The sequence below is a fragment of the Gossypium arboreum genome, chromosome 4 (assembly GCF_025698485.1).
Source record: "Gossypium arboreum isolate Shixiya-1 chromosome 4, ASM2569848v2, whole genome shotgun sequence".
NCBI lineage: Eukaryota > Viridiplantae > Streptophyta > Magnoliopsida > Malvales > Malvaceae > Gossypium > Gossypium arboreum.
The window spans coordinates 107,108,738-107,122,593 of record NC_069073.1 but is presented as its reverse complement, the minus strand read 5'-3'; the positions used below and the strand labels follow the sequence as shown (position 1 = coordinate 107,122,593).

The following is a 13,856-nucleotide window of genomic DNA, read 5'->3' as shown; positions in this document are numbered from 1 at the left end:
AGCCAAATTTTCATGGTATCAAAACAGCCCAAAAATTACTTTATAAAAAAAATTACATTTTTTCCCTGATATTTCAACTTCTTTACAATTTAGTCCCTAAGCTCGAAAAATGAAATTCATTCAATTTTGGCCAAACCCATGCCTAGCCGAATTTGCTACAACTTCATAACAGCCCATACTTTCATTTATTTACACTTTCAACCACATAATTTCAATAATTCACAATTTAATCCAAAATTAACATTTTTACCAAAATTTCACTTTACAAAACATGTATATCCAACAACAATAATTTATTTTCCATCATCAACTATCAAAATACTCATGCATTCAACAATGGCAACATTCAAATACTTTAATAGTTTTGAAATTAGAAATACGGGCTAGCTAAAATACGAAGCAACGGTCTCAAAAACATAAAAATTATTAAAAACTGAACACAAAACATACCTAAATCACTTCATGCAAGTGCCGAAACTAAGGAAGATTCAATGGCTTTCTTTTTCTCCTCCATATTCAGCCAAGAAATAAAATTTGCATGGCCATTTTATGTTTTATTTTTATTTAATACATTTTAATATTCCATTGACCTTTTTGTCCTTTATAATAATACATAATTTCATATATGCCAAACCACCAATCTCCACTATCATAAAATAATGGTTTAATTGATAAATAGGGACTTTTACTTTAGTAAAACATCGCAAATAAACACTTAGACAATTAGAATGCAACTTTTGCATTTTACGCGATTTAGTCCTTTTTGCTTAATTAACTATCGAAAAGATAAAATTTTTCAATGAAACTTTAATACCATCTTTTTGCCACTCCGTAAATATTTATAAAAATATTTACGACTCGATTTATAGAAATGAGGTCCCGATACCTCATTTTCTAAACCCACTTGACCTTTGGGTCATACCATTTGAACTTAATAAATCACTTATAAAACAAATATCACAATATCAAAAACATTTTTAAAATCATAATTAACTCGTAAATATTAAATATAATATTTACAAACCTACTCATCAAATTTGGTGGCCCCGAAACCACTGTTCCGATTAATCCTAAAAACGGGTTGTTACAACTCATATTGCATACATTGAGTTCATATCTCATACATTTCAATTAGGTACCTGTACCACTCATCACATGATCGTAGCTTTTCTCATTTTGATAAAAATCATAAATCTTTTGTCAAACCATTAGGAATACTATCGGATACTCAATAGCCCTAACATGGGTTAAGATGCCGACGCCATGTCCCAGACATGGTCTTACATTGGCTTTCGTATAGCGAGGCCGATGCCATGTCCCAGACAGGTCTTACACTAACACACAACAAGCTGACGCCATATCCCAGACAGGTCTTACACTAGCTTGTATATCACGAGGCTAATGCATGTCCCAAACATATCTTACACTAGCTCTCGTCTCAATGTCGATGCATGTCCCAGACATGTCATACATTGGCTTAAATATCTAGAGGAAGAAGCATGTCCCAGACATGTCTTACACTAGCACACAAATGATCCAAATGTCATGGCATGAATATCCGATGATTCCTAAGGCTCAACCAAGAGTTCTACTACCTCAATTCTCATCATGCTTAATCATTTCCACAATCAAATAATTTATGCTATAACAATTCATTCATACATGATAACAATGTAGTTGTATTATTTACACACAACTTACCTCGGATTACAAAAAGTGGGCGACTAGTCGGTTTAGGTCTACTTGCTTGGCTTTCCATCGGTCTAGGTTCAGATTCTGTAATTCTTGATCTATAATGATAAAAATTCACAAATTTCATCATTTTATTGACCTAGGTATTCAACAATTTATAATTAGGCAAAATGACCATTTTGCCCCTAGACTTTCACAAAATGACTATTTTACCCCTAGACTCGAAAATTGATTTTTATCACATTTTCTCATTAAGCAAGCCTAGTTGAATACTTTTCATACTAGGAGCAGCCCACAATCCTCATTATTTCACACATTTATCACCTATTTTACAACTTATGCAAAATGGTCATTAGTTAGGGTTTCCATGAAAACTACTTCACAAAAGTTGTTTATTTCACAACCATGATTCATTTTCTTCCATAAAATTTCAGAAAAAAACATGAACACTCTCATGGTAAAACTCTAAACTTTCAACCACTTTGCAAAATAGTCCCCTTATTGGAAGGCTCATGCTACAAAGGTTCTAAAAGTACAAAAATCATCAAGAAAAACCATCAAGATCACTTACTTGTGAGGGTTACAAGTTGTTGAAATTTAAAGCTCCCCAAAACCCCATTTTTGCTGAAAATTTTGGTGGAAGAGAAGGAAGGAATGAAAAAGATGATGGCTAGACACTAGGGTAATATTTTATTATACATTAAGTTACCTACCCATTTGACCATTTGAATTTCTTGTCCCCTATGGTCGACCATCACCTTCTAAGGGGTCTATTTTCCCTTTAAATACCCCTAATTTTGGTTCTCTAGCTATTTAACACCCTTAGCTATCAAAATAGGACTTTTGCACTTTATGCGATTTAGTCCTTTTTCACAATTAAGCATGAAATTGCTAAAATTAATTCACCAAAATTTTCATACTCTCATATAATCATGCCAAAACACATAAAATAATATTAAAGATAATTTCTTCGACCTCAGATTAGTGGTCCCGAAACCACTATTTCGACTGGGCCCAAAATCGGACCGTTACACACGACTCTACGGGGAATTGGTTGGAAAGTTTCAGGAAATACATCGGAAGGGGCTTTGCTCTTAAGTTTGAGTTATGGGATATTTTAGTTGGACTTGAAGTGGCTCAATTAAGGAACTATAGTAAGATTATTGTTGAAAGCGACTCTTTGGATGTAATTGAGATGATATTGGGAAATTCTGTGAATATTCCTTCAATGACAATTATACGAAGGATTAATGAGTTCAGAAGAAAGTTACAATAAGTCAAGTTACAAGAATATGGTAACAGATTGGTTTGCTAAATCAGGCTCAATTAATGATGTTGAATTTACTTCTTTTTCTTTTTCAGTTCCATAACTTTCTTGTAAGGAAATTATTGTTAGAAGATAGACTTGGTGCATCAAATGTAAGATTTTTTTGATCTAAAGGTAGTTGGTCGCCTTCTTCTATTATAAATAAAAAAAAAAGTAAAAATTTTGTGAAATGCAATTGATAATGAAACAGAGTTTCTTAAAAAAAAGTCACTCATTTTATTCATCATAATCTTCTCTAATATTCCCTTTATTGTTTCTTTCTTTAAAGCTTTATTTTACAACTCATTGGTGGTTACGGACGTGGTGATCGGTTTTGTTATAGTGGATTCTCATATGGCCATCCAAGAAAAGCCTATTTTAGGGGATAAAGTGCTTATCAGTTTTTTCTCTCCTTTTGGTCTTTTTTTAATAACTGAAACAATTTAGTTTCTTTATGTTTTTGTTTATTGTATTTAAATTTAAATTTTTCTTTAAGGTCTTTGTGCCTCCACATCCATGAATTAAGCATCGGGTTTCAGTTTTAAGGAATAAGCAAATTCCTTGTCCCATTTTCAGTGAATTTTCTTCAAATTTTATCTGAACTTCAGATTGTTTTTAGCTTTTACATATCTGGATCAGTGGAAAAATCTTATTTTATTTTTCTTTTTTGATTTCTCTAGTTATTTGGAGATGCTATGGCTACGTTAGGGGGGTTACTTATGTACAAAGCTTCAAGGGATTGGTTGGTAAGTTCTTACCTTGTACATATCTTTCTTCAAATTATATTGGAATTAAGGATGTGTTTTTCTATATGGAACATAAAATATCCTGGCTGGCAGCCTACTGTAGCAGGGGAGATTCAATCACCAATGGCTATTACTTCAGTTGAATTTATTAATCTAAAGGAACCTATAGTGGTTAATTTCCACTTTTAACATTTAAATTCTATATTTCTTTAAATTTTTTGAATTAGTAACTAATACTTGTTTTTTTGGGTTTCTTAGATTGTTCCAATACTGAGAGTTGGTCTTACTCTAGCTGAACATGCATCATCCATTTTCCTAGCTACAAAAACATATCATTTAGGTAAAGTTGACATATTATCTTTGTAATGTTTTCTTCTGTAACACCCTATACCCGGTTCGACCACCTAACTCGAACAATAAGGTATTACAGCTATTAAACATTACTATCATACAAATATTTGGCATAAATAATCAACAAATCTATTTAAAAACATTAGTACAAGTGTGATGTAATTTACACTCAAAATCAAGTATTAATTAAGCACACGAGACCCTTAAACCAACTCGGAATCATATCAAGACTAAATTGAAACTTTTACAAAAAAAAATCATGTAAAAAGTGTAAACAAGGGTAACATGGTTGTGTGGCCAAATTGTGCGACAAGGCTAAGACTATGTGGTCCTAAGACATGGCCGTGTTGCCTAACCGTGTGATAGACTAATGCCATGTGAACGGACGTACACCAAAATCAAACAGACCACATGGTCGTGTCAGGCAACCATGTGTGGCACATAGCCATATGCACTTAAACCTGCTTTTAGAACCAAGCTGTCACACCTATAATCACTTAAGCCATAATTCATACAATTACCATCCATTAAACCTACATAAAATACATCAAAACATACCAAATAACATCCAACCTAAGTGCCTAACCAATATGCCACCATTGGCACCACAATTCAAACATTAAACTTTAACCATTCAAGCATAACAACCTAACATTCCATGCCAATTCAACCATTAAACTAGTATCATTTCCTCATGTTCACATTAATGAAATCAAGTTAACCCAATAACCAAAACTTATGCACATTTCATAGCTAAGGTAGTATGAATAGCACTAAACAAATTTATACTATCACAAGCTAACAAACAACCATCATAGCTTACAAACTTATGCATTAATACATATAGCACATGGCACAAAATGTAACTAAAAACTTATAACATACATTGCCAAACCCTATTTACATGCCACTTATAACCAGGCCATAATAAGTAAATAGCTACCAAAAGAGTTGACGGATAGTGTGATCTCTAAAATTGATCCAATTGACAGCTCAAATCCGACAATCTACAAGGAAGAAAACGAAGCTTATATAAAGCTTAGTAATTTTGTAAAATTTAAACATCACATATCTGTCATTTAAAGCATATAATTCAATTTAACATATAACAACAATTCTTGCCATATTTCACATTACCTACCATGCCAAATGATTAGTAATATACATATAACATTGGCAAAATCACAATATACATGTTTTGCATACCATTTCACAACTAATAAGTATTGAGCCATTCATGCCATGAATTTAATTTCTAAACAATTCATTAATTCTTTTGCTCGGGGAACTATAGTAGATTAACTTCGAATATGCAGGGAAATAATGCTACACAAGCTAATCATCGGGACATTAACCATTACATAATGCTACTCACACAAGCTAACGAGAATTTGCAACAAATTCTAGATTCCAGCCATAGGTATGGTATCCACCACCGGTACATAGTATCTGAAAATATATCACTAGCACAAAGTGCCTGGAAATTGAAACACCTATACATAGTACCTGAAAACTATAATCACCGATATCTAGTGCCTGGAATACCATAATGACATGTCATTTGTATCCTAATCATTCACTAAGCTCACAGGGTCTTAACTTGTATTCTATAATCTTTTCATATTTATAAAATTATACCTTGATCAACTTGATTACATATATATATTACATAAAACAACATGCCTCAACTCAAACATATACAATTGTCATACTTACAATTCAAACCTTTCTTTCCACTTTCAAACTTACCACAATTAACCAAATTCGCCATACACACACACATATAAGCATATAATTAGAATTCAAACCATCAATAAGCTTAACAAATCTAATACGAACTTACATAAACGAAACAACTTCAAGCACTATACTGAGAACTACTTGACAACTTTCCTTTTTTCACGATTATTGACCGGTTGATCCGTTTATTTATCTACATATAATAATTTAGCTCAATTAACTAATTCAAATCTCTTAAAATATCTAAATTCATATATTTGACCCTTTAATAACATTTTACATTATTACTCTAAACTTTTACCTTTTATTCGATTTAGTCTTTAAAACTGAAACTTTCACATATATCACAATCAAACCAAAAACACTTATGCTGAAATTAACCTTATACATATACAACCCATTATTACTGAAATTTTATAATAATTTCATGCTAAATTTATTATTTTATCATTTTAGTCCCTAAACTTAAAACTAACCAAAACTACTTTACAAAACAGTCCTATTTAACAATCAAGCTTCAAACTTAACCATTTAACTTCAAAAATATCCAAAAATCATCAATGGTAAGTTTCAAAATGTTTATTAGTTTTACAAAATAGTCCATGGATTAGTTAAATTAAGCTAGAACGATATCAAAAATATAAAAATTATTAAAAACGGATAATAAAATCAGTGACATGAAAGGTGTTGAGCTTGGCCGAACTACTTGAGGTTTATCAATGATTGTTTCGGGTGGAATTGATGAAGAAAATGGAATGAAAATGGTCACATGTTTTGTTTTTATGTTTTAATCATTTTTAAATTATTAAACAATATTATATTAACATAATATTACACCAAATATGTATAGTAACGAGCCATTATATTCCAACGTGATCAAGTTGCCTCATAAAACCCTCTAAACATGATTTTATAACCATTAAGAAAATATATACTAATAGCGATTAAATTTTACGATTTTTATGATTTAATTTTTTTCCTTAATTAACAATCAAATCACTAAAATTTTGGACCAAATTTCAATTTACTTATATAACAAATCCATAAATATTTAATAAAAATATTTACGGTTCGATTTATAAAAATGAAATCTCAATATCTCATTTTTGAAAACCACTCGACTTTAATTAATTATCCAATTAACAAAACTTACCAAATCAAAATTTAATAAAACACTATAATCAACTCTTAAATATTAATAAACACTATTTACGAACTCACTTGTCGGGATTATGAACCCAAAATCTCTATTTTCGATGTTGCTGAAAAATGTATTTCTACATTTTCTCCGCTCAACCAACAAAAGATAACATAGTTCATGTTTAAAGATATCTTTATTTGGCTTTTGTTTCCTACATGTTACTTAAGACTACCTCTTATCCTACATTTTCTTATATGGCCAACCAGTTTACTTGTTTATGATTATTTATGGCTTTGTGAACGAAGGGCTAAGCAGAGATGTAAAAAGACTTTTGCCAACAGTTTATCTAAATAATAAGAATTTACTTCTCTTTCTATTATGTGGTTCCCACTTCCTTGTATGTTCCCAGTGGAACTGTGGTAATTTAGTTCGGTCAGCCCCCTTTCATCCTTTTGATTTGCTGAGTGCAGGCTTAACTGTGTGTGTAATTTGTGCTAATGTGCTCTTGTAGGTTGCCTAAAATGCTTTTTGAAGGATCTCGAGTTTTTGTGGTAGATCCTTTGTTGGCAACAGGTACTAATCTTCATCTTAGAGCTAGAAATCTTGTATCCATCTTAAAGAAATATAAATCCTTTTGGCATTTGTACCTCTTATTTCAGCATTCAATTTGTTGAAAATCAAGGAAATCATTATTTTTGTGTTGAAAGTGAAGGTAAGTATTATCATGGTAGCTGTGCCGTACAAGCGTTGTGTTTTAAGAGATCATTTTTCTTGAGACTGAGGTTGATAATGTTGCACTGCTTTTGCTAATTTTCTTGTTAAGAGTTTCATGTGGCAAAATTGTGGCAGCACTTGACCTCTTAGAGGAACGTGGAATTGACAAGAAGCTAGAAAATGAAAGTGGTAAATAATTTGGAAGAATATGTCTCTTTTCAGTTGAATTTGCATCTCGGAACTTCTTTGGAATGTGATTAAGTATTACATCCCACAGTTTGACCTTAGCTATTCCTATGAAGACTGGGAAAACTCTAGATAAAATGTGTCTATATTTTCCCATATTCTGTTAACATTATGATTAATGGTAGACAATTTTTAATGGCAAACAATCCAAGTGGTGCAAGTTTAGCACCCTAAAGTTAACTTTGAAAAAGTGGCATGGGATAATTTTTTTTGGTCCTTGAGATAATGGGCTATTTATTGTTTGGTTCTTGAACCTCAACTATAAATAGGCCTTCTCATTTCTCATTTCAATTCATCCCAACCAATCTTTCTCTCTTAGATTTCTCTCTTCTCCCATTTGAGAATTCTTAAGGAATTCTATTTGTTTGTAATACTTTGGAGATAGTAAAGTTATCATCTGGTGTTAGTACTCGAGGGCGTAGGTATAATTTACGAACCTCGTTAAAACTCTTGTGTTCTTTTTTTGTCCTATTTTTCTTTCAATATTTGAGGTATAATAGTAGTATTTAATTGTGCTATTAAATTACTATAAAGGGATATTCGACTAAGGAAAGACTTGGTATTTAAGAGATCCCTGTGATCCACCTCTCTTCCCTGGGAATTGAACTTTGTGTGATTTTTTAGTACAATAATTTACACGCTTCCGACCCTATTGAAACAACAAGTGCTATCAAGAGCCGAAGGTTAATCGTAGTATGCTCCGTGGTTGCAGTTTAAACTGATCTTCCACATCAAAAAAGATTTCCTTAGGTATATTGAAAGATTATGGAAAAAACGGTCGGTTTAGGAGCTTCAACATCATCCATGTGGACAAGACCGACAATTGCAAATGCAAGATTGGCCGTGGAGATCTTTGATGGCACGGGCCATTTTGGTATGTGGCAAAGTGAGGTTCTAGATGCCCTTTTTCAGCAGAGTCTAGACATTGCCATTGATGAAGAGAAACCAGATGATGTACATGAGAAAGATTGGAAGGCGATCAATCGGTTGGCATGTGGCACAATTCGATCATGCCTTTCTCGAGAGCAGAGGTATGCTTTTTCAAAGGAGACTTCGCAAATAAGTTGTGGTGGCACTTGAAGAAAAATTTTGAAGAAAAACAGTCAAAATAAGCTCCACTTGAAGAAAAGACTGCTTCGCTTCACTTATGTCCCAGTACCACAATGAATGATCACATCACCAAATTTAATCGCTTAGTCACCGATTTACTAAATATGGATGAGACATTCAAAGATGAAGATTTGGCTTTGATGCTATTGGGGTCACTTCACGAGGAGTTTGAGTTCCTAGAAACTACTCTACTTCATGGCGAAGTGATATATCTCGAGCGAAGTCATGCGGCCTTATACGATTATGAGCAGAGAAAGAAAGACAAACAGAAAAACTCAATCGGAGATCTGAAGCTTTAGTAGTCCGAGGTCGTTCATACACTCGGAAGAAAACTCGAAGGGAGATCAAAGTCAAAGTCCGGACTGGGAAAGATGAATGTGCCTTTTGTCATGAGAAAGGCCACTTGGAAGAAAAATTGTCCAAAGTCAAGAATAAGGAAAAGTCATTGTAGATGCTTGTGTTGCAATGCATGATACTAGTGACTCGAACTATCATGGTTGCATCATCATCGTCATTCCATTCGGATGAGTGGATTTTGGATTCGGGTTGTACCTATCATATGTCCCCTAACCGGAGTGGTTCTCGATTTAGTAGAACTAAATGGAGGAGTTGTTTATATGGGCAATGATAATGCTCAGTAAAAGCTGTTGGGATAGGTTCAATCCAATTAAAGAATCAAGATGGATCAACCGAGTTCGACCGATGTTCGGTATGTGCCCGTTTGAAGAAAATCTCATCTCATTGGGAGCCTTGGAATCTAATGGTTCGATTGTTACTATGAGAGATGGGGTTTTGAAAGTGACATCTGGCGCACTTATGATATTGAAGGGCATCGAAAAAATAACTTGTATTACTACCAAGGTAGTACAGTTATTGGAGCGATCATTGCGACTTCCTAACAAAGACTTGGACTCAATGCGGTTGTGGCATATGAAGTTGGGACATGCCAAATAAAAATCCTTGCAAATTCGCAAAGCGAGGATTGTTGAAAGGTGCAAAGGCTTGCAAATTAAAATTTTGCGAGCATTGTGTTCGGGAAAGCAAAAGAGAGTGAAATTAAGACTGCTATCCATAATACAAAAGGTATTTTGGAATATGTTCACTCGAGATGTGTGGGGCCTTCCAAAACACCGTCGTTGGGAGGAAAACACTACTATGTTACTTTTGTTGATGACTTTTCCGAAGAGTTTGGGTGTATACTATGAAAACTAAAGATGAAGTGCTTGAAGTTTTTCTTAAATGGAAAACTATGATCGAAAACCGACCGGCAAGAAAATCAAGCGGCTTAGGACGGACAATGGAGGGAATATAAAAGTGATCCGTTTTTCGATGTGTGCCAAGAGTATGGTATTGTTCGACACTTCACGTTAGGGATACACCACAATGAATGGAGTGGCGAGCGTATGAATCGAACATTCTTTGGAGAAAGTTCGATGTATGTTGTCCAATCTTTGGGTTGGGCAAGCAATTTTGGTCGAGGTTGTGACATCTGCCGCCATCTTGTTAATCGTTTGCCATCATCTGCATTAGAAAGAAAAACTCCTATGGAGGTATGGTGCGGAAAACCGGCTCTGATTATGATTCCTTACATGTGTTTGGATCCACCGCATATTACCATGTGAAGGAGTCAAAGTTAGATCCGAGGGCAAAGAAAGCTCTCTTTATGGGAATCACTTCGAGTGAAGGGATTTTGTCTTTGGTGCTTAGACACAAAGAAAATGATCATGTGCAGAGATGTTACCTTTGATGAATCGCCACATTGAAAAGGTAGCGAGATAAAGATATTCAGACGGCGATACTCCACAATGGTGGAGTGTACTCTAAAACAGTGGAGTTTGAGCGGATGGGGATTTGCCCAGTTAATAAGTCTAATTCTCCAGCCACAATGGAGGAATTAGAGGTTGAAAAGGTTCTGACCCAAGAACCATTAAGTACACCAGAACCAGTTGTAGTTGCAAGGCCAAGGAGAGAAATTCGTAAACCTGCTCGATTTACTAATATGGTGGCCTACGCCCTTCCCGTTGTTGATGATGATATTCCTGTCACTTATCAAGAAGCAATGCAAAGCTTAGAAAGTGACAAATGGAAATGCGCCATGGATGAAGAAATGCAGTCTCTCCGGAAGAACAATACTTGGGAGTTGGCGCAATTACCGAAAGGTAAAAGGGCAATCGGATGCAAATGGGTATTCGCAAAGAAAGATGGATCTCCTAGCAAGAAAGATATTCGCTACAAGGCAAGATTGGTAGTTAAAGGCTACACTCAGAAGGAGGGAATTGACTACAATGATGTATTTTCCCCTGTAGTGAAGCATTCCTCCATTAGAATTTTGTTGGCCTTAGTAGCACAGTTAAATTTGGAGCTAGCTCAACTTGATGTTAAGACGGCTTTCTTGCATGGTGAGTTAGAAGAGGAGATCTATATGACTTAGCCCGAAGGATACACAAATGCTGGTGGTAGAAATTGGGTTTGTAAGTTAAACAAATCGCTATATGGATTGAAGCAATCCCCGAGGCAGTGGTACAAGCTATTTGATAGCTTTATGAAAAGGAAGAAGTACACAAGAAGCAAATATGACAATTGTGTGTATTTGCAGAAGCTGCATGACGGATCTTTCATTTATCTACTCTTATATGTTGATGATATGTTAATCGCTCAAGAGCCAAAAGAGATAGATAAGTGAAGGCTCGGTTGAATCAAGAGTTCGAGATGAAAGATCTAGGTGAGGCCAAGAAGATTCTCGGCATGGAGATAAGTAGAGATAGACAGAGAGGCAAGCTTTGTTTGAATCAGAAGCAATATCTCAAAAAGGTATTACAATGTTTTGGTGTAAATGAAAACACTAAACATGTAAGTACCCACTTGCTTCTCATTTGAAACTTAGTGCTCAATTATCTCCGCGAATAAGAAAGAGAATATATGGCAAAAGTCCCATATGCTAATGCAGTTGGGAGTTTGATGTATCGATGGTGTGTACGCTGCCCGACATTTCACAAGTGTTGGAGTTGTGGCGGTATATGCATGATCCTGAAAAGGACATTGGCAAGTCATGAAATGGATTCTACGGTATCTTGAAAAACCGTAGATGTTGGTTTAGTTTTGAGCGGGATGAAGCACTTGGTCGGTTTGTAGTTGGATATGTTGATTCCGACTTTCTTTGGTGATTTAGATAAACGTCGTTCAACTACGGGTATCTGTTTACTCTTGCTAAAGCCCAGTGAGTTGGAAGTCTACCTTCTGATCTCTGATGGTGTGTCTACTACTGAGGCGTAATATATGGCGATTCTGAAAGTCATTAAGGAGGCTATTTGGCTTAATGGATTGTTGAAAGACTTGGGAGTTGTTCAAAGTCACATTAGTCTATATTGTAACATCGAGCGCTATTCATTTAGTGAAAAATCAAGTCTATCATTCAAGAACCAAGCATATCGACGTAAGATATCACTTTGTGCGGAAGTCTTTGAAAAGGAAAAATTCTAGTTCGAAGATTCCGACAATGAGATAATCCCGAGATATGATGACCAAGGTGGTAACAACAATCAAGTTTAATCATTGTTTGAACTTGATCAACATCCTGAGAATTTGAGCACCTTCAGGTGTATGGCGCTCGAGAGCGCATTTGGAGGCACTACAAAAGATAGCTTTATCGAATTTAGGGAGTTGAAGGAAGTGTGTGAAGATGTGATTATCCTAATCAAATCTTCAAGGTGGAGATTGTTAACATTATGATTAATGGTAGACAATTTTAATGGCAAACAATCCAAGTGGTGCAAGTTTAGCACCCTAAAGTTGACTTTGAAAAAGTGGCATGGGATAATTTTTTTTTGGTCCTTGAGATAATGGGCTATTTATTGTTTGGTCCTTGAACCTCAACTATAAATAGGCCTTCTCATTTCTCATTTCAATTCATCCCAACCAATCTTTCTCTCTTAGATTTCTCTCTTCTCCCATTTGAGAATTCTTAAGGAATTCTATTTGTTTGTAATACTTTGGAGATAGTAAAGTTATCATCTGGTGTTAGTACTCGAGGACGTAGGTATAATTTACCGAACCTCGTTAAAACTCTTGTGTTCTTTTTTTTTTGTCCTATTTTTCTTTCAATATTTGAGGGTATAATAGTAGTATTTAATTGTGCTATTAAATTACTATAAAGGGATATTCGACTAAGGAAAGACTTGGTATTTAAGAGATCCCTGTGATCCACCTCTCTTCCCTGGGAATTGAACTTTGTGTGATTTTTTAGTACAATAATTTACACGCTTCCGACCCTATTGAAACAACATATTCAACTTTGCCAGAAATCATTACTTTCAATATGCATTTTTTATGCCAACTTACTAATATGAATGAAGCTGTTTTATTACAGATATCTGTTGTGGCAGCTCCTCCAGCCCTTCAAAAGCTCAGCGAGAAATTCCCGGGGTAATTAAATGAATCCGTACGGTAACTTGTGTATTTACTGGTTTTGTGATTATCAGGCTTCATGTTTATACGGGAATCATCGATCCCATGGTCAATGACAAAGGGTAAGCGCTGTCTTATTACATAACTTGGGCTTATGAATGTTGTGATATGAGAAGTGTAACTTTGGGTGCTTTTAGGATTATCCTTCCTGGATTTATAGATGTAGGAGATAGTGGCTATGGTACATGAGTAGAAATAAAAACAAGGAGAAAACTATCAATGATGTGAAATTTGGATTTGTTGACTCCATCATCTTGTTTAAAAGGCTTGCTAGTTGCCTTCCAAATTTGTTTACTTCTAATAACTTGAAATAGACTATTCTCATCTGGTTTAAAAGAACTAATGC

General features: G+C 34.6%; 1 pseudogene; it reads left to right on the top strand.

Annotated features, from left to right (window-relative positions):
• Positions 1-3,200: 3,200 nt before the first annotated feature.
• Positions 3,201-13,699, top strand: LOC108458928 (uracil phosphoribosyltransferase-like; annotated as a pseudogene).
• Positions 13,700-13,856: the final 157 nt, after the last annotated feature.